The following is a 24,375-nucleotide window of genomic DNA, read 5'->3' as shown; positions in this document are numbered from 1 at the left end:
AAGAAAATTGGATAATAGCCAGGAAATATTTTCAATATGAAATAAATCCATAGTATAGACTACTATTTAGGTTTTACTTAAGGTGACTAAAATGTTTAGTTTCAGTCTTTATCAAATCTGGGGTGACTCAAATTTTCTTTTGCTAAGAGAACACTAGAAAAAAATCATAGAGATGCAGTAATAAAGCCAAATGAGATTTTGAGAAGAAAGGAATGAATTCTAGAGATAGAGGAAAAAATAAATTCTGTTAGAATTTGCTAACAGAATTTAATAGAATTTGATAGCCATGAAAATAGAGAACTATATCAAATGAGAGGAAAAAAATTAAAGATTTGGGGTCACACAGATCCTGGTCCAAAGCTGGTCTGCTTATGCTTTATGATCTTGGACAAGCTACTTATTTTTCTAAACCTTGGTTTCTTCAATTCTAAAGTGGGAAAATGACATTCAATTTATTGGGTTCTTGTAAAAACTGGTGAAAATGTGTGCAAAATACCTAACATGGTTGTATTTACTATTGAGTAGTGAGGCAGATTGCAAAAATGGCCCCTGTTTGTATCCACACCCTTTGCAAGATAATGTTGCAGTTTTTTCTATCAAACCATGGAGTCTAATTCCCTAGCTGGTGAATCAAGCAAGCCTCAGCCTCTGACTTGGTTTGGGTTAATAGATCTTGCACTGGTTCTGAGTCAAGGCCTCTACTTGCTGTCCTGGACCCTTGTGACAGCATGTAAACATGCCTGGGCTAGCCTTCTGGAATATGAGAGAAATACACTCACTTGTCACCATCACCCCATTCAACAGGCAGACAACCCTAGTAGTGGTGCTGCCTAGTGGACATGCTTTCAGAGCACAGGGAGCCCCACCAGGGTCAGAAGCACAAGATGAAACAACTGAAATCTCCAGTCCACAAGAATGTGAAATAAATAAATGCATGTTGTTTAATCACTGTGTGTTGGAATTATCTATATGCTGCAATAACTGACACAAGTAGTATTTTCATTAGAGTACCTAAATGATCAAGAACATTACCTTAAATTTAAACAAAGCCAGATTATAATTTTCTCACACATAAAGAAGTCTGCAGAAAAAAAATTTTTTTCAGGGGAAAAAAGCATCCTTACACATTTTTAATTTGGCTCTGATAGTACTTTTGCCCAGTATGTTGGGAAGTGACTTCAGTAAAGGACTACAGCAAAGAGCAGATACAAGTGATAGCACAACAGACTAGAAGTCCATGTGTAGCTTGCAAAATCAGTTATTTTAGTTTTAGAAAGGTTTGCAAGAGTAGGGGAATTATTATTAGAATGATTTGATGGCACTCTCTAGCTTTCAATTATTAATACCTATATTCACACACACACACACACACACACACACACACACACACACACACACACACAGAGTCAATTTCTTTCCCTTGCAACAATTTATCCAAGGGCAGTCAGTGGACTATTATACTCTTTACCCTTCTCCACAAAACACTATCAGCCTCAGGCCACCCATTGTCTCCAAATGTTTTTTGTTTAGTCCTAGTGTCAGAAGCAACCCAATACTGACCCCTGCATCTTCAACTGAGTTCTGACAGAGTACAGCTTGGCCCCATCTCAGATTGAGGCTCCACGAGGAAGCTGTGCTGTGGTCCCTGTGCCAGATGTCTGCGTAATGGGCAAACTGGGGATGGTTTGCAAACAGACAGAAGATGGAGACTCTTGAAAGCAGTTTGCTTTGGCTCTCGCTGGGAAACAAGGGTCCAGACATCACAGAGGATTGAAAAATCAGGTCACATGTGATGGGAACTTGAACAGAGGCAACTGTTGCTTTTTATATCTGTATTTACAGATTTTTTTTTTCCTGTAGAAATAGCTTTCAAGAGCAGCAGGCATGAGGAAGTTTGGCAGAAGATAAAGTTTCTTATTTCTTTTCAGTAAATTGCTCCTGGGTATATCTTTGGCTGGATGCCGGACCAAAGACACCTGCCAGTTTCACCTTAGGTTTTGATAAAGAAATTGAGTCATGAAAGAGAGTATGGTATTGCATATCTTCTCAAACTCAAATCCAAGTAATCCACAGGAGAAAGATCAAAGGGAACAGGTTTTAACCCAATTATTCTACCTAGTCAGGAAGATTTCACTAAAAATTAAGTTACTTTGAGGGGGTAAAATACAAAAGATCAGAGAATTAAAGCATTTTAGATATCGAATAGGCCTTGGGGATCCCAGCATCTTACAGATTAAGAAACTGTGGTCCAAATAGTTGAGCTGCCAAGCAAGTATCTTCCCCCAGAAAAGAGGGAAATTCAGACATCTGGGGTTAGCCAAAGTTAATTACTATGCAAATCAGAACATTAATTTCTCAACTATTTTCTTAGAGAAACTGGCAAATGTGTTTCCTGAGTTGTAGAAATAATATGTTTTCTCCCCTCACCAACTTTTTATTTTTAGCAACACCTGAATGTTGTGAACATTCAATGTCTAATTCTAAATTACTAATAATCTGTTTAATGCAGAAACCAACTCTGCCCCATAAAGTAAATTCCATGTGTGTGTGTTTGTGTGTCCCACTAGTCCCTGCCTTTGGGCTCCTAAATTGAAAATCTACTCCAAAGTTTAACCTATGACTTGCAAGATTATCATTTTCTTAGAAACTGCACAAGGCTATGCGTGGTAGTTTTTTCTACACCCAGAAAATGACTGGAGATTAGGATTTTTTTCTCTGTAAGGGATGCTCTCAGTGGTTCTTGAAGGCCGTGTGATCTGGCTTTTGCCTCCATCTCCAACCTTATTTTTGCTAGGACACTCCAGCAACGCTGGCCCTGTTTCAGTTTCCAGAGCCCACCGACTTGGAAGGCTCTTCCCCATCCACAGGGGACTGGCGATCTCTCCTTCAGGAGGCAGCTGGAATAGCTCCTCCTCAGATAGCCCTGCCTTAATCTTCCCTGCCTGATATTTTCTGCCATAACAATGTCATTTTCCTTGTTAGCCTTTAAAACTGTTGTTTTCAACTGGGAGTGATTTTGCACCCTCACCCCACCCCCGCTTCCCTCAATACAAGTGGTAATTAATGTCTGGAGCCACTTCTGGTCAGGAGGGGAGGGATGTAGAGGGTAGAAGCCAGGGATGCTGCCCAACACTCTACCATGCCCAGGACAGGCCCCACAACAAAGCATCATCAGGCCCCAAGGATCCCAGCGCCGAGGCTGAGACACCCTGACCGTGGAGGTCATGGAGCGGCCGACACACGTGTGACCTGTAGCTGGTCCGAGGCAGTAAGAGGCTCCCCAGCCCTCCAGGGGACTTGGAATTTACGTTCCGTCTGCTATTCCCGAGGCCGGAGCCATTTGTAAGGGCGCAGCTTTGTGAGCGCTGCTCAGACCACTTGGTCAAGGCCTCTATAAATTTAAGATTCCGGCGGGTGTGGAGATCTCTCTGCCGCCCACGAAGAGCGTCGTGAGTGAGTCCCTGGCTCCCTGTACCGCCACCACCAATGCCGAGGGGCCTGCCCCCTCCTCCCCGCTCCCCTGCCGCCTGTGTACAGGCCGGTTTCAGATTGCACCCGCCAAGTCCCCGAGGTTGCGGACCCAAAACTGGCAGGCCGGCCAGGAGACGGAAGAATCGGGGCTTGGGAAAGAGGCATCTGGGAGGAAATCCGGGCGGCCAGCGACCGCGACGGGGGGAGGGGCGGCTTATGTGTCACACGCGTGCGGACTGCCGCGCGGGTACAGGGACCCCCGACAACGCCAGCTTCCTGTGCTCGTTTGAGCAGCTGTGCGCAGCACGCCGTGGCCAAGAAGGGATCAGGTGGTCGGTAAATATTTGTTGAGGCAACGTATGATACAACCACATGCAATGACAAAGCTCACATGACAGTCTTTCAAGGCAAAAATGGAAAAAGACCATAGACAAAGAATATATTCCGAATTTAGCTGGTGGCAGTACACTATGAAATGATTCTTCTCATTAAAATCAGTAAGTTTTTCTCAGGATTTGATACATAATCTGTTCTGGTCAGGACAAAACATGTGAAAAGAATGCTAAGCAGATCACTACTAGTTCCGGGGAACAAAGGTAAGCCAGGGCGGCTCAGCCTGTAAAGCCAGTGTACCTGGAATGGTCACTAAAACCAGAAAGAGAACTACAGCATGATTGCTTAAAATTGTAGCAGCCAAACATTTTGATCGTGGGTTCATGTTATTACATTTTTGGAAGTATGCACCCCAATAAATACATACACATTTATTCACAAATTAAATACGTAAAACACTGGCACTTGCTTACATCATAAGGAACATAATTCACTTAGGACGGAGTTCATTACAGAACACCACTAAATACATCAACTAATAGCAGATATAACCCATATTTTAAATGGTTTCTAGATAATTTCTAAAAATTCTGGTAACTTTTTGTGAACCCTCATTACAGTGCAATTCTTTGCCCCTTGTAAAATTTACAAAGAGAATGTGCAGGAAACGTAGATTGCCGACTCCATCAATTCTGTTGCTCTCTTATACTGGCCTTATCATCTTTAATCAGCAGTGTTTTTATTCAGGAATATATCAAGCCACTTGGACATTTTGGAGGTTTAAATGAGAGTACAATTTAAAGTCTACTTAAGTGGGCAAATGTAAACTGCACAATATTGCCACACTCTCAAAGCAAACAAGGATATCACTGTTAAACCATCTGCATGACAGATTCCTCTTTCTTCTGGGCGCTTCATGCACTATGTGTGACCTGATCCCATGAAAACAGTAAAATTATGAGAATTAATTAATGTGATTCTATACATAATTTATTTCCATTCTCTTAAAACAAAATGTTAAGTGAAGTTCTTATATTTTCTTCCTATAGTCCAAGGAATCATCTTCCACAACCCAGGAGGTGTACACACCTCTCTTTGGGCATCACTGACTTAGGGGACAGGCAGGATGACCAGTGTGCCCTTTGACCTGGGGATCCTGAGGGAGCAGAGGTCAGAGACAGGGCTGCCCTAGGGTGGAGGTAGAATGCCTTATAACATGAAGTGTATCTATTTTCAGCTTTTTGAGGGTAAGGAAAAAGGCCCGTTTCCTTTTGAGATTGAGGAATCTGGCCTAAAGGGAGCTCAATTAATACTCATTAAATAAATGAATACATACATACTACACAGAGAAAAAAGGCATTATGAAATAGCCCTGTGAGAGATAAGAGATAGAAAAAGGAAGTGTGAGGGTAGTAAAACCTAGTATAATCGTCAGATTTTAGATAAGCAGATGTAGCAACTCCTAGGCTCAGGAAGTATATTATCTCCCCCAATCTCCTGCCCCCCACAAATACAAATCAGTGTGTAAAGACAAGAAAGAAGCCCCACAGCTTTTCTGCTCCTTTTAACTTTTATCTCCCTCTCTCTCCATGTTTATATAGTTTCCATAAGTCTAATAGGCCATCTCACATAGGAAATGAGGCAAAAAATTTTGAAGTATTAATGTCTTTATGACATGCAAGAGCTCTGCTTTAACAAAACAGCAAAAACCTAACTGGATCCTTGTTATTTCCAGCAAATCCTGGCCCTAGTACATTTTTATTTCTAGAATTATATCATTATCCCCTTAATTGAGATAAAACAATGAACCAATAGTTAAGTTCTTGCTCATATTAAGAGGAAATAAACCAATGAACTTTCAAATCCTGCCACTGAGTTTAATAGTCTCAGGAAAGGTGGGTGAAGCCAGCCCAGTTATTGTGGACGGACAGGGGCAGGGCCAGGAATACTAAGACAACTGAGCCTCGAGTCATAAGATGGGACTGTTCTGGTTGGCATAATCACCTTCTTTTTCACACAGTATCCTGAGATAACTTTTTTTTTGGAAGTCTCCCCAACATCCAACACAATCATGCTACAGTCCAGAGGGATTACCAATCTTTAATCTATCTATTTTAAAGGAAACGTATGATTTTAGAAGCAACCTGCCCTAGGGTCAGCATGGGAGAAGGAGGTACCACCTCACCTTTGCCCATTGCTAGACTCAAACCAGCCTCTTGTCCTTGATGTAAGAGCTGATGCAGAGTGCTCAATGTAACAGGCCAACATTGATGAGACTGGGAGGAAGGGGATAAGCATTCCCTCTGTCTTCTCACTAATGCAAGGCCACTTGCAGCATTATGCAAACTGTTAATATGTCTGCATTTAAAATACCCTAATAATGCTTTTCCCCTCTGTTTGCAAATACATCCCTTTTGTTCTTGCTCAAGCCTCAAGATAACACTCCTTTCTATATTTTCACCCAAATCAAATATATTTTAACCAGCCTCCTTGCCCAGAGGCCCCGCCATGGCCCTATGGTGGTGCCCATGCGGGGGCTGCTCCCAGCTGTCACCTTGACAGAGGCGGTTGCCATTTAGTATCAGAACAGACCTGTCATGGAATTGGTTATGTTCCTGTGGTGCTGTGCTTAGATATAGGAATCATTCACTATCAATGTGTGTTTCATGAACTGATGGGAAATTATGAGTCCCATTGGTTATACCCGTGTTATGCACAAAAGACTTAGAGTTTTGATTGATGAAGTAGCCGCGGATGCTCTGAAATTCTGTACTCAGTAGGTGATTCCTCTTATCTTCCACAAATAGAAATTGTCAAACACAAGATCATTAAAATATATAAAAGATCTGATTCAGTGAACTACCACCTGGAGGAATCAGAATGTGTGTTGTGGGGAGTGGTGAGCAGTGAGAGTATAAAGTAGAGATTCTTAAATACAAGAAAATGACAGCAATTTCTGTCTTAACCTCTTCAGCTCTGGTTGCTAAGTTACCATGACATACCACTGTGTGTGCTTTTCAGTTTTTGGTCTTAGGCCTGACAGTTTGATTCATTCTCTGGAGTGCAAAATCTGCACATTGAATATTTAAAAATTAAACGTGCATGCACACGCACACACACACACACACCCACTCACCCAGTGCCCTATTATTGCTTCTGATTTATAAAATCTGTTATAATTAAATTGACGTATGTAGGTGGAAACCTAAAATGACACCTCATTTGGGGAAGAGAAAATCCTCTACTCTGTGATGTTTCTTGAATTTTTCCTTTAACTGTGCCACAGTTTACTCTAATAGCAGCCATTTTTCCCTCCTTCAATGTGTGCATTTAACCCTTGACCTCCTGCCTAAGAAAAATAAGACAAGTGTTACTTAACAGTTGTCATTGCTTTTCCTTCTCCTGTATGTCTCATTTGCTGTGTGATTGAGTTCAAAGGTATCTATAAATATTATTGCAAGCTGGCTGACTGGTAGGCTGGGGGTTGTTATGTGTATATGTAAGAGAATATGTCAGTGTCAGCTAGCTAGCAAGGGCAGTCATGGCTCAAAATCCCAGGGCCTTGCATTGAAGTTAATGTGAAAAACAGTATTTTTAGAAGTATACCCCAAAATGGCTCCCAAGCATGCTGTTGTCTTCTACTTCACTATTCTGGTGCAATGGTTCTGTAGTCAAAAGACATACTGCATTCCTCTCCTGGTCTGTGTGTGTGTACTTCCCTATTTTTAGACTTTAAAACAAAAGAGACAACTTAAAATCCTTATCACTAAAACAAAAGGACTTTTTATAATACTGATAAGAAAGGATTCATAGCAGCAAGGTTACAACGTGTGAGAAAAAAGCAGGTAAAGCTATTCCAGATGCTGAACACAACTCACTTTTTACTACCACTGCATTGTTATCCAAATATCTATCTAGCCTGTGACCTCTAGAAAACAGCCAGAGAAGTAAGACTTCAGGGCTCTTCTGATCCGGTAGCAAGGAGGTATCTGATTTCATCTTGGACTTTGTTTTCTGATTTTTGCAATGTGGTCTTGGATTTGGCCACTCTTCTGGCCAAGGAGAGGTTGGTAAAGTCTGGAGTTGTTCTATTTGACTATAGATTTATCTGCATCTGTTCTTCTTCCTTATTCTTCCTGCTAAGATAGTTAAAGTTCACCTCCTATTGTCAAGAGCTAATTGTTCATTGCTGTTCTGGATCCCATTCCTTTCCAACCTCCCAGAAATACTACTCTTACTGATAAGATCTCTTCAGATTGCAACATTAGTCTCTTTTACCTCTGTAGAGGACCATCATGAAGCAGATAAACATGCTCCACAACCTCCCATCTTTTAAAACCCTTCTTTGATATCCCCCTGCTGGAGATATTACCCCATTTCTTGCCCCCTTCAGGGACAAAGATCTTGAAACAGTTGTTGACATATGCCATCTCCACTTGTCCAATTACAGTTGACAATTTTATCCCCCTTCATTTTAAATCTGACACTTTTTTCCCCCAGCTTCCTTTCCTCCTCTTCCAAACCCCACCATTCAAATGAAATCGCACTCATCATGGTGACTAATGACTGTCGTGATCACAAATTTTGAAGACATACCGTCTTCCTCAGATTAATAGCAGTTCCCGCTCAAGGGACTGCTCTTCCCTCCTGAAAACTTTCTACTCTGATCTTTCACACAACCACACTGCCCTAGTTCTCTTTTTTTATATTTTTGTCCTGTCTGTTTTAGTCTTCTTTGCTGGCTCCTATTCTTCTACCCAACTTCTAAAATGTTGGAGTTGCCAAGGACTTTCTATACTTATCTACTCTCTCTTCTTGGGTGGTATGTTTCATATGACTTTGAATTCTATGGATGAGCTTGTGACTCAAAGACTTCCCAAGGATATCATGTCCAAATGTGAACTGTTGATTCCTCTTTCCCTCATTATGTGTTCCTTTCCCAATGTTCCACATCCTAGTAAAAGCCATTGTCATCTGCTCACTTCCTTAAGCAAGAACCCTAAGGCATCCCTTAGTGCTTCTGCAGTTTATATCCTGCACCTGAACTGGTGGCAATCCCTACTGCATCTTTCTCTGTCGTGTATTTCAGATGTGTGCATTTCTGGTGTGGACACTGGCATCAACTAAATGGTTTTCTGTCTTCCACTCTTGCTCTTCATTCTCCCTGCTCCCCATTCCAGAATCATGTTTTTGAAAAATATCACAGTACTCTACTTAAAATGCCATGCTAATTCCTAAAATCCTTCAATGGGTTTGCACAGTATTTAGAATTTATCCCACAGGCTTTACCTTCAGACTTTGTGTTTTGGTTTAAGCCCACGTCTCCAAATCTCAGGTTCCATACCCTTTCCTAATATCCTCCATCACTGCCCTGATTTCTGCCTCAGGGCCTTCGCATCTGCAGTTCTGCCTAGGACAGATTGTCATCCCCATACCACTTCACAACACTGGCTTCTCATTCTTCTCAACTTAAACACAGGAGTGGATGCCACCCAATTTAAAGCACTCCCCTCTACAGGCTTTGTCACAGCTCACAGTTAACTCTCTTGACAGTGAATAACATACCTGTTATGAATATTTTTATTCACTTGTTTATTGACTTTCTTCTCATTGGACTATACATTGTATGAGAACAAGGACTATGTTTGTATTATTTGCCACTGTATCTCCAGTGCCTACTATAAACTTAAGCTGGTAAATAATATTTGTCAAACAACTGGATGAATAAATTATTGTTGTCACAAACAAACAGACATGGGCAATATTGAGGACGTGAAAGGGATGTGAAATCACAGGAACCAGTTGGGGAACAAGAGCCCTAGTTGAACAGTGAGCCCCTCTTTGATATCCTCTGCTAAGGCAGCACTCCATGATTACTTATGGTTGTGAATGGGGGCCCATTTCTCTTTGAAGGGAGAGGCATATAACTAGAGCAAAGAAAACCTGTATAGATATATGTATTTGTTTGACCAAGCCTTTTAGGCCACTATGTCTGGCAAAGTTAATTTGCCTCTCACTCAGTCTCATCTTATCATTGAAAAAACACAGTAAAGTATGCACATTTTAAACAGTACAGAAGAATGAACTAGGTCCTGTACTCAAGAATATGCCAGATTTAATGTGGACTGTCCATGTACCACAGCTCAGATGAGGTTCTGAGGCAGAGGGACAAGCCACATGGAGAAAAAGTTGATATAACATTGAACCCATGAAATCTGTATACATAGTCCTCAGAGCAGAGAGGTTTTCCATTTTTAAAAGGAAGAAAGCAGCTTCTGTTGAGCAGAGCTGGCTCAACGCTCTTGTTTCTCCTCTATAGACATGATTCTATCAAACACTTTATACTAAGAAATACAATTGATGGCTATAATGGGAAGGGCCTGGTGCTTTTACAAGTTAGACCTCCAAGGGCTAAAAGTTGGAGAATTACATTTAGAGAGCTACACTTTTTCACTCATCATTTTTGATAAGTGAAGAACTACAGATTGCTTCATATTATACAGATTAACCTCTTTTCCTAATAGACAGGTAGTCAACTTAAATAGAAAAGACTTTCAGGCCAGCCACTCTAAATAAAAGACTACACAACACACTGGAAATTGGGTTTGGGTCTGTGCATCTTATTTAGCTTTCCTGCTTGTGATCTAAGAGGAGTACAAACGCAATAATGAGAACCAACCGGAATTTATGTTCTTGCTTAGGTCAGTGGATCTGCCTGTCCTAAAGAAGGAAGGAAGCAAAAATAAACAAGATGGAGTCCCTAAGAATAATCTGCAGTATAAATAATTTAAGCTGCAGAAAAGTACTTCCAAAAATAATTCATAATATGGAATTTTATATAATGCTCAAGAAAATTCATAAAAACAGACTTCAAAGTAAAAGCTGCAAGTTGACAAAATAACAGAAAACTGACCTTTTAAATATCAGATGCTGGTTGAGAGGCGGAAGTAAAGAAAGAACTGGAAGAGCTAAAGCAGGACAGCAGGATAATTAAATCAGTATTAATTGTAGTAAAGAACAGAATCATAACTGGTCTACATTGAATTGTGGATGACATCCTGAAGCTATTCTTCCAAAATGTGGAGAGAAAGGAAATAGTAAAACAGAATATGCATATGGAAGACATAGACTGGAGACCAAAGATGCAGATAACTGATGTCCCATAAGACACATATGGACAAGAAGGACTAAAGCTATAAAGCAAATTTTTTCAGGTTCAAGAGATTTAAAACTGAAAATCAAAATGACTACCAAGCAAAATTTTTAAAATTGAGATGCAAAAGTAAACACACACTGTAAAAGTACTAAACTTGAAAGCAAGCAGCCTCCCCTCACCCACCAGTTTTCCCCTCTCCCAGACAAACTCACCTGCTGCAGCTGGGTCTTCCATTCACCTCCTTCACTTCTCTTTCCTTCTACCAACAGAGAGGCCCCAGGAAATGACGAGAGGGAGAAAGACAACGAAAGAAGGAGAACACCTAACTGGGAAGGACTTCCCACGATTTAAAATCCTTCCCACACGCACCCACCATCTTAGCCCGCAAACCAATCAGACGTGCAGAGGTAAGAGGGCCCTTACTGGGGAATGTCACTCACAGAACGCCCTGCCCGCCGCTTCTTCCAGCCTCCCAGTGCCTGAGTCTAGCCGAAGTCATCCTGTGACTCCATGAGGAACACCAGCCCCAGGAGGCGGTGGACGACCCCCCTCCTCCAGGGAGTGCATTTACCTCCTGAACCAGGGGTCCAGAGAGGCTGACCAGGTTTAGCCACAGTGAGTTTGAAGACCTGAGTGGATTCCCTACTCAGTGTCCTGAGCCTCAGAGTGGAACGCTAACTGGCAAGTAGGAGTCGTGAATCGAGTTCAGGGAGAAGGCAGGGCATTGGAATTCTGAAAAATAAAGCCGGGAGTGCCCGTGCTGGCCCTGATTGCCCCGATGATCCCACCTTGCAGCCTGGTGAGAGCTTCAGAGCCAGGTTCCGTGCTTCTCGTGATGCAAAACAGTGTCAGGTGGCTCACTATGCGTCATAGATACATTCATTAACTCCAGCTGCTTTAATGAGCTGCGCAGCAGAAATTGAAAAGGGCTTTAAATGACCACAGGCCTTGATAGAAGAGCACTTGGTAGGAGGTATCCAGAAGATGGGGCAGGAGCGTCTGAGGAAGTCTAGCATTATGGACGGCAAGGTCCGTCATGGAATTCATAAAACAATCATTTCTCCGGAGGATTTCTGACTTGGCTCTAAAGGACCCCGCTTCCCTCCGGACCCAGAGGGGATCTGATGCCCGGAGTACACCTGGAGGCGGAGTCCCGTATGTGCTAGTGACTCCCAGGCTGGCCGACCTGCCGCTTTCCTGAAAAGGACTGGGGTTGGAGGGGAGGGTGCTGATCTGGCTGCGAAGGCAGTAGAAGTAGTTAAATGGCTACAGAGCGAGCAAGGGAAATGGCAACATACGCTGGAGTAGTCAAAATCAGGAAGATGGTGTGGAGACACCCTCTGGCAGAGTAAAAAACCCAGGAAGCTAAACAAAGACTGGAGTGAGGTGGAGCCGTCTCAGCTCAGCTTCTTCAAAAAGAACACCAAGAAGCTGTTTGGTGCCATCGCAGCCTTTGGGTAGTGATGCTATCAGCGAGAAATGCCTGGGAGCACTCACCTGGGCCTCGTGAGCTTCCCAGACATCCCGCCTTTCCAAACCAGAGTTACAGCTGGACCCACCCGTATGGTTACTACGACTGCAAGACGCCCTTCAGCAATAACCATTAGGAAACTGCCACGCAAAAGTGAGTTCATTACTTACAAGTCCTGGAGTATGTAAGGGACGCACAGCCAGGTCGCTGGTAGAGAAAGAGAACCTGGGGTTCTGCTCTTGTTGCGGTCCTAGGGTTTTGAAGGCTCACTTGTATTGATGAATTTAAATGGAAGAATGGGAAGTTGAAGTCCCGGAAGAGAAAACCACAAGTGGCCCAAACAGTCAGTTACTGAAACCAACCAAGATCTCTAAAACAAAGGAGGCTCCGTGCGCGGAGGAGACCTGGCTCCTTATCTAGTCCTGCGGCTGGCAAGGTGCTTATTTGAGAGAGTTCCTTGGAGCAGATGCCTCTTCGAGCAATCAGAGCTTAGAAAAGCCAACTGTCAGGGCATAGCTACAAAGGCAAACTGGGAATCCTGGAAAATGAAACGTTGAGTGAATAGGAAGATTCTCTTCTCTATCTAAGCCTCCAAAACCAGATGATCTCATTTTAAAATGACAGTCCCTCCTTCAAAGGAACTCGGGTGAAGGCAAACTCCTCCGCTTGCCTCTCACAATACAGCTGATTGAAAGAGAGCTTCCGTCTTACAGTTTAAGGAAGAAGCAGCCAAGTCAGAAGAGAATAATTAAGTGTGGGACCCAAGTGGGAAACCCGCTGGTGGTCCAGAGAGATGGAGCCAAGACCACTGAAAGGAATCTGAAGGGAAATGTAGCAAAAAGCAACAAGTTTCCAGATCTGCATTGCAGCCGACCAAATCGGAGGAAAATCCAGTTTCTTCAAGCAAAGGAGAGGTGATTGAGAAGAGCAAGGTGAGATATTACACAGAAATGAAGTCCACTTCTCCCTCACAACCCTGGAACATTCTGAAACTGTACTATCCAACACGGTCTTCACCACCACACACATGCAGTTATTTAAATTAGTCAGCATTTAATAATTTGTAGTAGCCACATTTCAGGTGCTTGGTAGCCACATAGAGCTGACTGCTAACTGTATTGCACACACAGATAAAGGATATTTCCATCATCACAGACAATTCTGCCAGACAGTTCTGTTCTAGAGCAAATCAAACCTTTATCCAGACAAGAGAAATGAAAATTCTGCATGCATAGAGAGGCATGGGAATAAAAAGTAAACATAAAAGAACAAAGATTACCTTGACCTCAGTCTTGTCGCACACAAAGCTGAGCATGAGAAGGGAAGTCAGTTATAGTTCACCTGAAGCCAAGAGGAAGGCTTATATATATTTATTTTCCTGGGGAGAAAAATATTTAAACATGTCTTCTAGATAACTTAGAGATAAGTGACAACAGCTCAGGGCTGGGCAAATAATGGAATAAAAGCTGGGAGTAAACCTTAAAACTGGTTAAACATAGTAACACTAAAGAACTGTTGTAAATATGGACAAATCAAATTTAAAATATCAGGAAAAATTCTCAATGAAGGAGATACATAGTATGAATGACATGGAGTATTTATATTCTGGTTCTGCCGCCTTAGATTTTTCTCTTTTAAGAGTGTGCAGGGAATTGATGTGAAGGTGCAGGAAGAGTACAAGCATGCTGGTTTCCAAATACTGTATGGGTGGGAAGCAGTAGATTATTTCTTTTATTACGCTGATGTATTGAGAAAGTTTATGATTCTAGATATTTAGGTCTATATACTATTGAAATACAATGTATACTTTCTAAGTTATTATGGAAATTTTAAAACAAGTAAAAGACCAGATAGTAATGGAAACAAAAGGAAGCACAAAAACTAAAACCATAAGAAGTATTTATGCCACATCCCCTTTTAGGGGCCAAATGTTCCTACTAGTTAAAACAACCAAAGCACAACATTTATATACTTTTTACAAGAAACACAACTATAACAGAATTTCAGTAAGTTAAACATTGGAGCAAAGCTGTATCAGGCTTTGGAAAACAACATAGTTGTCAGCTGCATCAAAACAAATTATCTCCAAGGCAGTAACTAGACAAAGATGATTTTGTTTTGATGGAAAATTCCATAGTGAAAATGTAACAGTTATGAACCTTGATTAACCAAATACTGTAGAATGTGAATATATCCAGTGAATCTTTTAAACAGGGCAGAAAACATGTGACATCACCATAGTAGTAGGAAACTTTTAACACATCTTTCAGTTTTTGAGAGATCATTTAGGGGAGAAAAATACATGAAAATAATCATTAATTCATTGAATTACAAGTATTTCTTGAGAATGCCTGGCATTGCACCAGGATCTAATGACACAGTAGTGAAAAGAACAAATATCATTCTTGTATTTTGGAGTATATGCTTATTCATAAAGATGCATCTGTGTTAAGAATGTGCATTAAGAATATAGATGCATATATTTGTACCTCTGAAGAATGTATTACCTTTTAAAGATCCATGGACAATTATTTATAATGAAGATCACTGAGGAAAATAAGAAATTTTCAGTTATGGTACAGGTGAGAGTCTATCACTATCATGTTCTAAAAATCTGAAACTGATTACACAAAAAAATTAAAGAGATAAAGCTTTATTGACCTGGAAAATAATCACCTCTCCTAAATAACTAATATAAAATCTAACAGTTGCAACCTCATATAATTTAGGAATTAAGGACAAGAAGAGCTCTGTATTCTGTATGATAATTTATAGCATGTAGTCAGATCTATACTCAGAAAAATCCATATCCTGGAATGTTTATTATAAATAAGTCAGCCACTCATTTTATTCTAAATACTAGCAAAAGATCAAGAAAATATACTAAAGAATTTAAAGTTAAAAATAGACATTAGTGAATTAGAAAACAAAAAGTACATTAGCAATTCATAATAGCACAAAATATATAAATATATAGGAATAAACTTGAAAAGACATGTACAAAAACTAAAGAAATATGTGTGTACATATCTGTATATAAATATACATAAATGTCTATGTAAAAATATTGCTATACAAATATGTAGTTTTTTATATCTTACTTGGATATAAATTTGACAAGTCATATACAGGAGCTATATGAATAAAACTGCACAGAAACCATAAACCATGATGTATATAAGTAGAGAGATACATCATCTTTCTGAAAGGAAAACAATACTGGAAAGATATTGGCTTTCACCACATTATTCTGTACTTTTAAGAAAATGAAATGTTCCAACAGAATTTTTTTTTGGTGGGAGTGGTATTCAGGGACTATTGGCAGAGTTATTTTAAAAATCATCTAGAAATGACTCCAAGAAGGGACTAGCAGTTACAAAAGGGGAGGGGTTGGGGACGGTGGGTGGGGAGGGAGGGAGAAGGAGTTAAGGGCATTATAATTAGCACTCACAGTATAGGTAGGTCACGGGAAGGCAGTACAACATGGAGGAGAGAAGTAATGGCTCTGTAGCATCTTACTCGCTGATGGACAGTGACAGCAATGGGGTGGTGGTGGGGAACTTGGTAATATGGGTGGATGTTGAAACCACAGTGTTGTTCATGTGAAACTGTCATAAGATTGTGTATCAACGAAACCTTAATTTAAAAAAAAATCATCCAGGAACAAACTAGAAGCGTGAACAAAAATACCATTTTAATGTTATTGTAATAACAAGTGTCAATGCTTCCCAGCCGCAGACCCCAGCAGTGCACCCATGATGAAGTGGTGGCTTTATAAATGGAGATGGCATTCTGGAGATGGCATTCTTTGGAGAACAAGGATGGAGGGCTCAGTGAGGAGCTGTCACAAAGGGCTCACCATATTTGGCTTTGGTTGGGTTATTTGGGGAAGGGTCTAAGCAAAAAGATTTACTCGGGACTGAATGCTGTCAGAAAATGGGGACAGTTCTATAAGTGAGTATCGTAACACATCTTAGCTCTGGGGAGGGTAGAATAGAGAGGGACAGAAGTTGTGTCTGTTACAAGGCAGTAGTAGCATTCACTCATATCAGCCAGGAGAGGGGGGTTTCGCATTTTGTGGATTGCACAGTGACAGTTACTTTGTTTAGCCACTATTAAAAAGTCATGTTTTGTCTGCCTTTACCATGGTCTCACAGTGACTTTGAAGCTGGTGTTGTGTGAGATTATTTATGTCCAACCGGAAGAACAACATAGACTAGCTTTGAGGGACAGACCTACTTCAATAGCTCTGAGGTCTACCTGTAATTGTCAGTCCAGTTCCTAGACCTCAGTGGGTGCTTCTTTTCTTTCTCATGATAACATTTGGACTTAATTCTAATGTCTCATTTTTTAAACTACTTTTTTTATTTCTTGTTTTTCTTTTTTCCTGACTTCTTGAAGTTAGACACTTGTTTCTGTTCTTTCAGTGGTTACCCTTAACATTTTTAACCTTCTTTCCTTAAAAATCTAGTTAGCCACCATCTCTCTCCTTTTGTGGAATGGTTCTTGAGCTTTGGGATAGTTGAGCCCTGATTGACATGAATTTCCCATGTTATAGCTTCTATTTTAGTTTCGTCTCACTTTTAAATACAACAAATTACGTTGTCAGTAATACTGTGAATAGTCAATCCTCGTTTAAATTCAGCCAACATGTTTGAAGAAAAATCTTTATTCGCCCTTGTGTCTTATATCCCCTCTTCTGGTTCCATTTTCTTTCCTATTAAATGAAACAGATTCTTTCAGAAGTTCTTTTACTTGGAGTTTGTAATGTGCAGATTATCTTGTCAGTAAATACCTTTATTTTGCTCTCCATTCTTGCATTACAACCTAGCTGGGTGAAGAATTTCACATTGAAATCAACTTTATTTTTCTTAGAAGTTTACAGGTAATGTTCTGCTGTCTTTGAGACTCTGGTAGTGCTAGTGGGAAGTCTGCTGTACAGAAAAAGTCATATTTCTTTTGGTTGCTTTTAATATTTTCTTCATCTTTGATGATTTCTCCTTCCTTTCTCTGAGTGTTTTAATATTCATAAACCCTTTAGATTTTATAATATGCTAGCAAACCTGGATGACACCCAAAACTATGTATTTATTTGCCCAACAAATATATGTTGAAAGCCCATTAACTTGCCTGGCAGTATAGTTCAATGTACTTTGATTACATACTAACGTATAAAATAGTATATATGAAACAGGTTAGCAAAAGAGACTCTAATTGTTTATCCTCAAAAACTGAGCACAATAGTTGCTAGATGACCTTTGCAAGATATGCTAAGACTTTGCAAGACTGTTTCATGACTCCTAGCTTATCTGTTACATCCAGCTTTTATAAAATGAGACAATTAATTTATTAGACAGTTGAAGATTGGCAAAGAATAGATCCTTTGAAATTTGATAGAGTTCTTGAGGTGGGAGAGGGGAGCTCAAGAAAAGCTCTCAGAGAAAGCTACATATGTCCCTTTATAAAGTTTAAAAATTAACAACAAGCCAGTGTAGACTCTTGCTGCGTGGGGAGAAGAGAAAGGTTACAATGGGAGCAAGCTGACAGTAGGGGGCAAGGACGTGGTGAACCCATTGAAAGAAACCATGCATTAGTCAGCAAGTCCAAATTTTCTCCTTTTTTATACCTTGTAATAGTTTTGTGAAGGTCTAATGACTTGCTGCTGGGTCCCAAACACTTGCTGGCCAAAATGGAGTAACAGGTTTACCTTCTTCCCTGTAACAACAAATCCAGGCAAAATGAATAAGACAGTTTTAAAAGAATTGAGCATCATGATAAAGGACAGTAATCTCTGAGAGATGGGGAAATAAATGAGGCGAGCCTTGTAATTGCCCCTGCTCACTACCTGAAGACTTTCCAGGTCATTATGTAGGTGGGAGAATCTTCCAGTTTCTCTGAGTAAAGTACGCAGAGCTGGGAGCCCAAAGAGGCCCAGGAATAGAGTCCAGAGGTCAGAGTACAGAGGAGAGAGATTTTTAGAGAGCAGGTTTGTAGAGGGTCCTCCTCTAGCCTTCAGCTGAGATCAGATCAGCTCATGCATGTGAGGAAGCTGTTTAAGTCCAGTGAAACCAATATCCCCCTACCCCAAATTAGAGGAAATATTCCCCAGCCAGGGTTGGGAATAGTTTCTTTCGCATCAAAGTAGAAAACTTCATAAATTCATGGGGTAATGGGTAGAATACTCAGAACAGTCTTTCCTAATTAGTAGTACAAAATTAGTTCTGGAAACAAAAGCTCAAAAAATTTATTGGAACATAAACATATTGAGCACCCAATAAGGCAACATTTACCAAGTCTGGCATCAAATAAGAAATTACCAGGCATGAGAACAAAAAATAGACACACAATGAGAATAAAAAATGTTCCATCAAAACGGATCCAGAAATCACACGGATGATAGAAGTAGTGCAAGGGGACATCAGACCAGTTACCAGTTACTGTAATGGTCTTCTGTATGTTTAAAAGCTAGAGGAAAAATTGGACATAAAAAGTAGAAATGTGAAAAATGTGGAAAAAATCCAAAAACCAAATGAACCAAAAACCAAATCAAAATTCTAAAGGTGTAAAGTACAGTATATGAGATGAAAAATATAGTAGAGGATCAAGAGAATGAGAGGACAAGCCACACACTGGGGGAAAATATTTGCAAAAGACACATCTGATAAAGGACTGTTACCCAAAATATTCCTTAAAACTCAACAATAAGAAAACTAACAACACGGTTGCAAAGGCCTTAACTGATAACTCACTGAAGAAAATATACATCATAGATCATTTGGGAATTACAAATGTAAACAATGAGATTACACACCTATTAGAATGGTTAAAATCCAAAACACTGACAACACAATACGCTGATAAGGATGTAGAGCAATCGGAATTCTCACTCAGTGTTTTGGGGAATGCAAAATAGCACAGCCACTTCAGAGGATAGTTGGAGTTTCTGCAAAACTGCTAAATTAAAAGACATCACAAAACTAACACTCTCACCAAATGTTCCAGAATCCATCTCCTTGTTATTGACCCAAAGGAGTTGAAAACTTATGTCCACACAAAAACCTGCACATGCATATTTACAGAAGCCTTATTCACTGATTGTAACAAATATACCACACTGGTGAGGAGCGTTTATGGTGGGCAGGTCATGTGAGAGGGGACAGGCTATGTAGGAACTCTGTACTTTCTGCTGAATTTCTGCTGAATTCTGAACCTAAATTGGCTCTAAAATAGTTTTTTTTAATTGAAGAAATACACTAGGTGAGATTAACAGCAATTAGACATAGAAGAAACATTTAGTAAACTTGAAGACACAAGTTTTGAACTTGGGTTATTTATTTTTCATTTCTAAAATTTCCATTTGGTTCATGTATATACATTTCTTTGCTGAGACATTCTGTTTCTTTGGTAGACTTTCTGCTGTTTTATTTGCTTCGAGTAAGTTTAAGCCTTTTAATGATGGTTGCTTTAAAATCTTTGTTAGATAATTCTCACAACTTGGTCATCTGACTGGTGGCATCTGTTGACTGTCATTTTACGTGAGTTGAGATTTTCCTGATTCTTGGTATGAGAAGTGATTTTTTAAAATGGAAACCTGGACATTTTTGGTATTTTGTTATGACACTGAATCTTACTTCAGCCTTCTGTTTGAGCTGGCTTCCTCTGACACTGATCCAGGGAAAACATAGGGGTGCTGAATCTCTGCTTTTACTGGGAGTTGAAGTTTAGTTTCCAAATGGCCTCCCTTGACCCCCACTGGGAGGAGGTCCTCATTCCTCCTGGAGGAGGGGTCCTCGCTGCACAGTAGGCCTCTGCCGATACTTCTCACTCCCTACTTGGCCTTCTCTGGCACCACCCAGGCAGGATTGTAGGGGCACCTCGCATCTGTGCCACTCAGTGGGATTCTGTGCCCTCTTCCGCCTTTGTTGTTTGGGGTGGGGAGTTGTACACAGTTATTTTCTGTGGTGTTTGGTTGGAGTAAAGTAGTTATTATATTTTAAAAAATGACTTTTTCTATTACCCCTTTCCTGATTCCTTTACTAGCGAGAATGGGCTTTTGTTACTGTATTTTTAGTGTTCGCATGTTGGTGCTTCTGGGTTACTGGCTCTTTCAACTATAAATCAGGAATATCTGATGCAAACAGAAACCCAGGGAACTCACCACCAGGTCGTTCCTTTGGTCCCCATGTCCCAATCCAGTGCCTTCCTCTCTCCATCTTTTAGAGTCTCTGTATACTTATTTTATTTATAATGTCTGGCTTTTTCAGTTGTACTTACTGGGAGGAATAGAGTACTACTCTGTCTTCCCAGGAGTGAAAGGGATAAGGATTTTATATACTATCAAGTCTTCCCATATTACAGTCATGATCTGTTTCTCTTTTTTGTTTTCTTTACCAACTTTGTCAATAAAATAAGCCATTGTATCAATCAAATTGCCATTTTTTAATTCAGCTAGGTTTGTTCTTTAACATCTTATATACCTTCCAGACATATGTTTTTCTTTACTCTCTAAGATGCAGTGTTTAGTGAAAAGTGCATTTCATCTAACAACTCATGCCATCTTTTAATTTTTTTTGCCTTAGACAGCCATAATTGACATATAACACTTCATAAGTTGTGCCATGCTCATACTACCTAGTGGTTGTTTTCCATGGCTCTTGGTACTTAACTAAAACTCAAAAAAATCCATGATATTCTCTTGGCTCATTGGGGAAATGGGTATAAATCCAAGTGTATAGTAACAGTTTTTGAGATCTTGGAATGGAAGCCACAGTAGCCAAATCAAATTATTTTAACTTACAATGCTGTTAATATTAGTGTTCTCTATTTCTTTTGCCATCATTGAAAAATTGCATATGGAGACATTCCTCCACATCATAGTAACCTTGTATATGAACACAAGGAGATATAGTGAAAAATATGAACCCATCCTTCATCGATTTATCTTTTTATATATCTCAGCCACGCTCTCCTCCTGTTCTGCTGTCTAATGCCTGTCCTTTCTGAGTTAACTGGAATCCAGATAGCGAGAGAGCTGCTCATGTGCAACACCTAGGATGCCAAGCAGGGTATATGTCAAAAGAGGTCTGGGAGGGCAAGTGAATATCTTAAGTTGAGGTATATGAAATTGGTCATGTTGATGATGTTTAATCTGTAACAAAAGCAATTTATGTGGTTCAATATATCATTATTACATTTAAACTTCACAACAAACTCGCAAGGTCTATATTATGGTCCTCACTTGATAGTCACAATAGGAAAAGTTGAGTTTCAGATAAGAGGAAAGTTCTAAAGAAACTCTCAAACATTATCTAAAAATACAAACTATGCCATCACCTAACATTTTGTTTATAAAGGAGTTTCAGAGCTCTTTTCCAAATATTATCTTACTTAAAATTCACAAAAAAAGGAAGATGGCATGGTAATCGGTAATTCTTCATAAAATGAAATATGGAGTTATCATATAATTCAGCAACTCCATTTCTGGGTATATATATCCAAAAAAGTAAAAGCAGGGACTCAAATAGATAGTGTACACCCCTGTTCTCAGCAGCATTATTTACAGTAGCCAGAAGGTGGAAGCAACCCAAATGTCCATGAACAGATGAAAGGATAAATAAAATGTGGCACATAAAATACAAAGGAATATTATTTGGTCTTAAAAAGGAAGGAAATTCTGACATACTCTACAACATGGATGGACCTTAAAGACATTAAGTGAAATAAGACAATCACAAAAGGGCAAATACTGATGATGTCTTGATATGAGGTCCCTAGAGTAATCATATTTATAGAAACGGAGTAGAATGGTGGCTTCTGGAGGCTAGCATGGGTGTTCTATTTTAATGATCACAGGGTTTCAGTTGAGCAAGATGAAATGTTCTGGAGGTAGTGTTGATAGTTACACAATAATGTGAAAACAATGCCACAGATCGAGTTAAAAAAAAGTTAAAACGGTAAATTTTATTATGTATATTTTACCACAATGAAAATAGCTCTGAAACAATTTACAAAAGTCAAATTGGTAGAGAAATTGTTATGAAGATTGTTAATAACTTCTAAATATATGGAAATGCCAGGATGCAGAGAGGTTAAATATATTGCACAATACTATGTAATTAATGAGTATAGGAAGTAAACTACATCCCATGTGTTCTGACTGAAAATCTAGTTTCTTTTCTAGAAAAACAAAATAGTTTACAAATCTACTCAAGGCCCAAGATAATTCTAGCTTTATCATTTCTAAGGTTACTGAATAAGGCACCTGATGGTTTGGTGAATAAAATTAAATCCATTCTCAGAAATAAGTAATGTGTTGGTCAAGAACTTGCTAATTGGTAAAATCCATGATTCTCAAAGGTAACTATTAATGATCTGATGCTTAGTATTTGTTTCTTGTTGTCTTACTTGAGGGTTTCAGCCCTGCGCAGGTTCACTATGGATTTGGTGAGATGGAGAAATGACAACAGAACATTCTTGGGGCAAAAGGGTTTATACCCGGCTTTATTCTCCCAGCGGTAGGTTGAGCACTAGAATCACGTCTGCACCCAGCAGTCCATAGGTCCATAAACCCACCTCCGTCTCTGCCTCCACCTAGACCACTGGGCAGAGCTCTTAATATAGTGACTCAGTCAATAATAGCTCGTTGCCTAGGGTGTGGAAGCAGTAGCCTAGCAGGAGGCTGTAAGTACATCATCAAGTAGTTTGGGATCAGGTGAGGGTCCTGGCGTAGGAACTTTCATTTTTCCCAGACTCATTAACTTCAGTTCTTAGTTTTCTGGTATGATCTTGAGAGTGTTTGTTCTCAATGTGGAGATCTGTAATTCTGGGTGTGTCTTCCATCACTGTCCAAAGTATGGAAAACAGTGGATGGAGTTTGAAAATATGTTTGTGTGTGTGGAGAAAGAGGGAGAAGGAAAGAAAGAAATGAGGAACGCAGAGTACATCGGATGAGTTTTGGGTTGAGGCTTTCCTCACAGTGACATAGGCTTTAGACTGCCCTTGGCTTGAGAAACGCTAACAAGTGTTCACAGCAGGAAGGAAATAGATTATGTTTATCCTTCAGTTACAAAAGAATATAATTCCTGAGTTCAACTGTAAATTTATTTGTTGTTAATCTAAGCCAGGGCTAAGAAATACTGGTTGGGTTACTGGGTGAGTCTCTAGCATTCAGGTACCTGTTTGGAAAACCTCAAAGTCTCATTTGACAAAATATACAACACAACCTAAGACAATATTCTAACTGAAATAAAGAACCATCCTTCTTAGGGATCAAGTATACTGTCAAATTGCTATTTTTCCTTAATACATATTAACTTGTATATGAATGCTAACCTTGATATTGCCCAGTGTAATTAGGCATAGGAGACCAAAAAGGAAACTGATTCAAGTCGTCAGTTAGCAATATAGACATCACTGGGAGAGGCTATGAAGACTATAGGCTCATCAACTTTAAAAAATATATTCAGTGTCTTTGCAGGGTCTCAGCCTCAGTTCCACAGGCCGTATATGGTAGAACAGGGCCTAGAGATCAGGCAGATCCAGGGCTTACATAAGACTGAATCCTGATTTTATTCAAAATCAGTATTTTGGTGTTGATGCCTACAGTTACTTTTAAGGTCAGGGAGTAGTAACCTGTAGAGTTATTTTCTCTCTTTAGCACCAGTTCCAAATAAACACAATAAATGCTTAGAAGAAAGGAGGAAAAGTAGGAATAGGAAATTAACTCTAAAGCTGAGAGATTTGTTAGTGTGAGAAAGGAAAATCAATTCCGGTTAAAATAATGCAGAGCAATAAACAGAAGCAAGCAAATAGGGTGGTGGCACACGTAGAAATTAAAACAAATATTGAGGAAATTAAGTTTCAGGCATAAAATCAAGCCACTCGTATTCAGGAAGGAAGTTAAGGCACTTTTCTGAATCACTAACTGGAGAATGTGGCAAGAAAC

Source organism: Manis javanica, chromosome 12 (genome assembly GCF_040802235.1).
Source record: "Manis javanica isolate MJ-LG chromosome 12, MJ_LKY, whole genome shotgun sequence".
In the NCBI taxonomy this organism is placed as follows: Eukaryota; Metazoa; Chordata; class Mammalia; order Pholidota; family Manidae; genus Manis; species Manis javanica.
Note: the sequence above shows the minus strand (reverse complement) of the source record.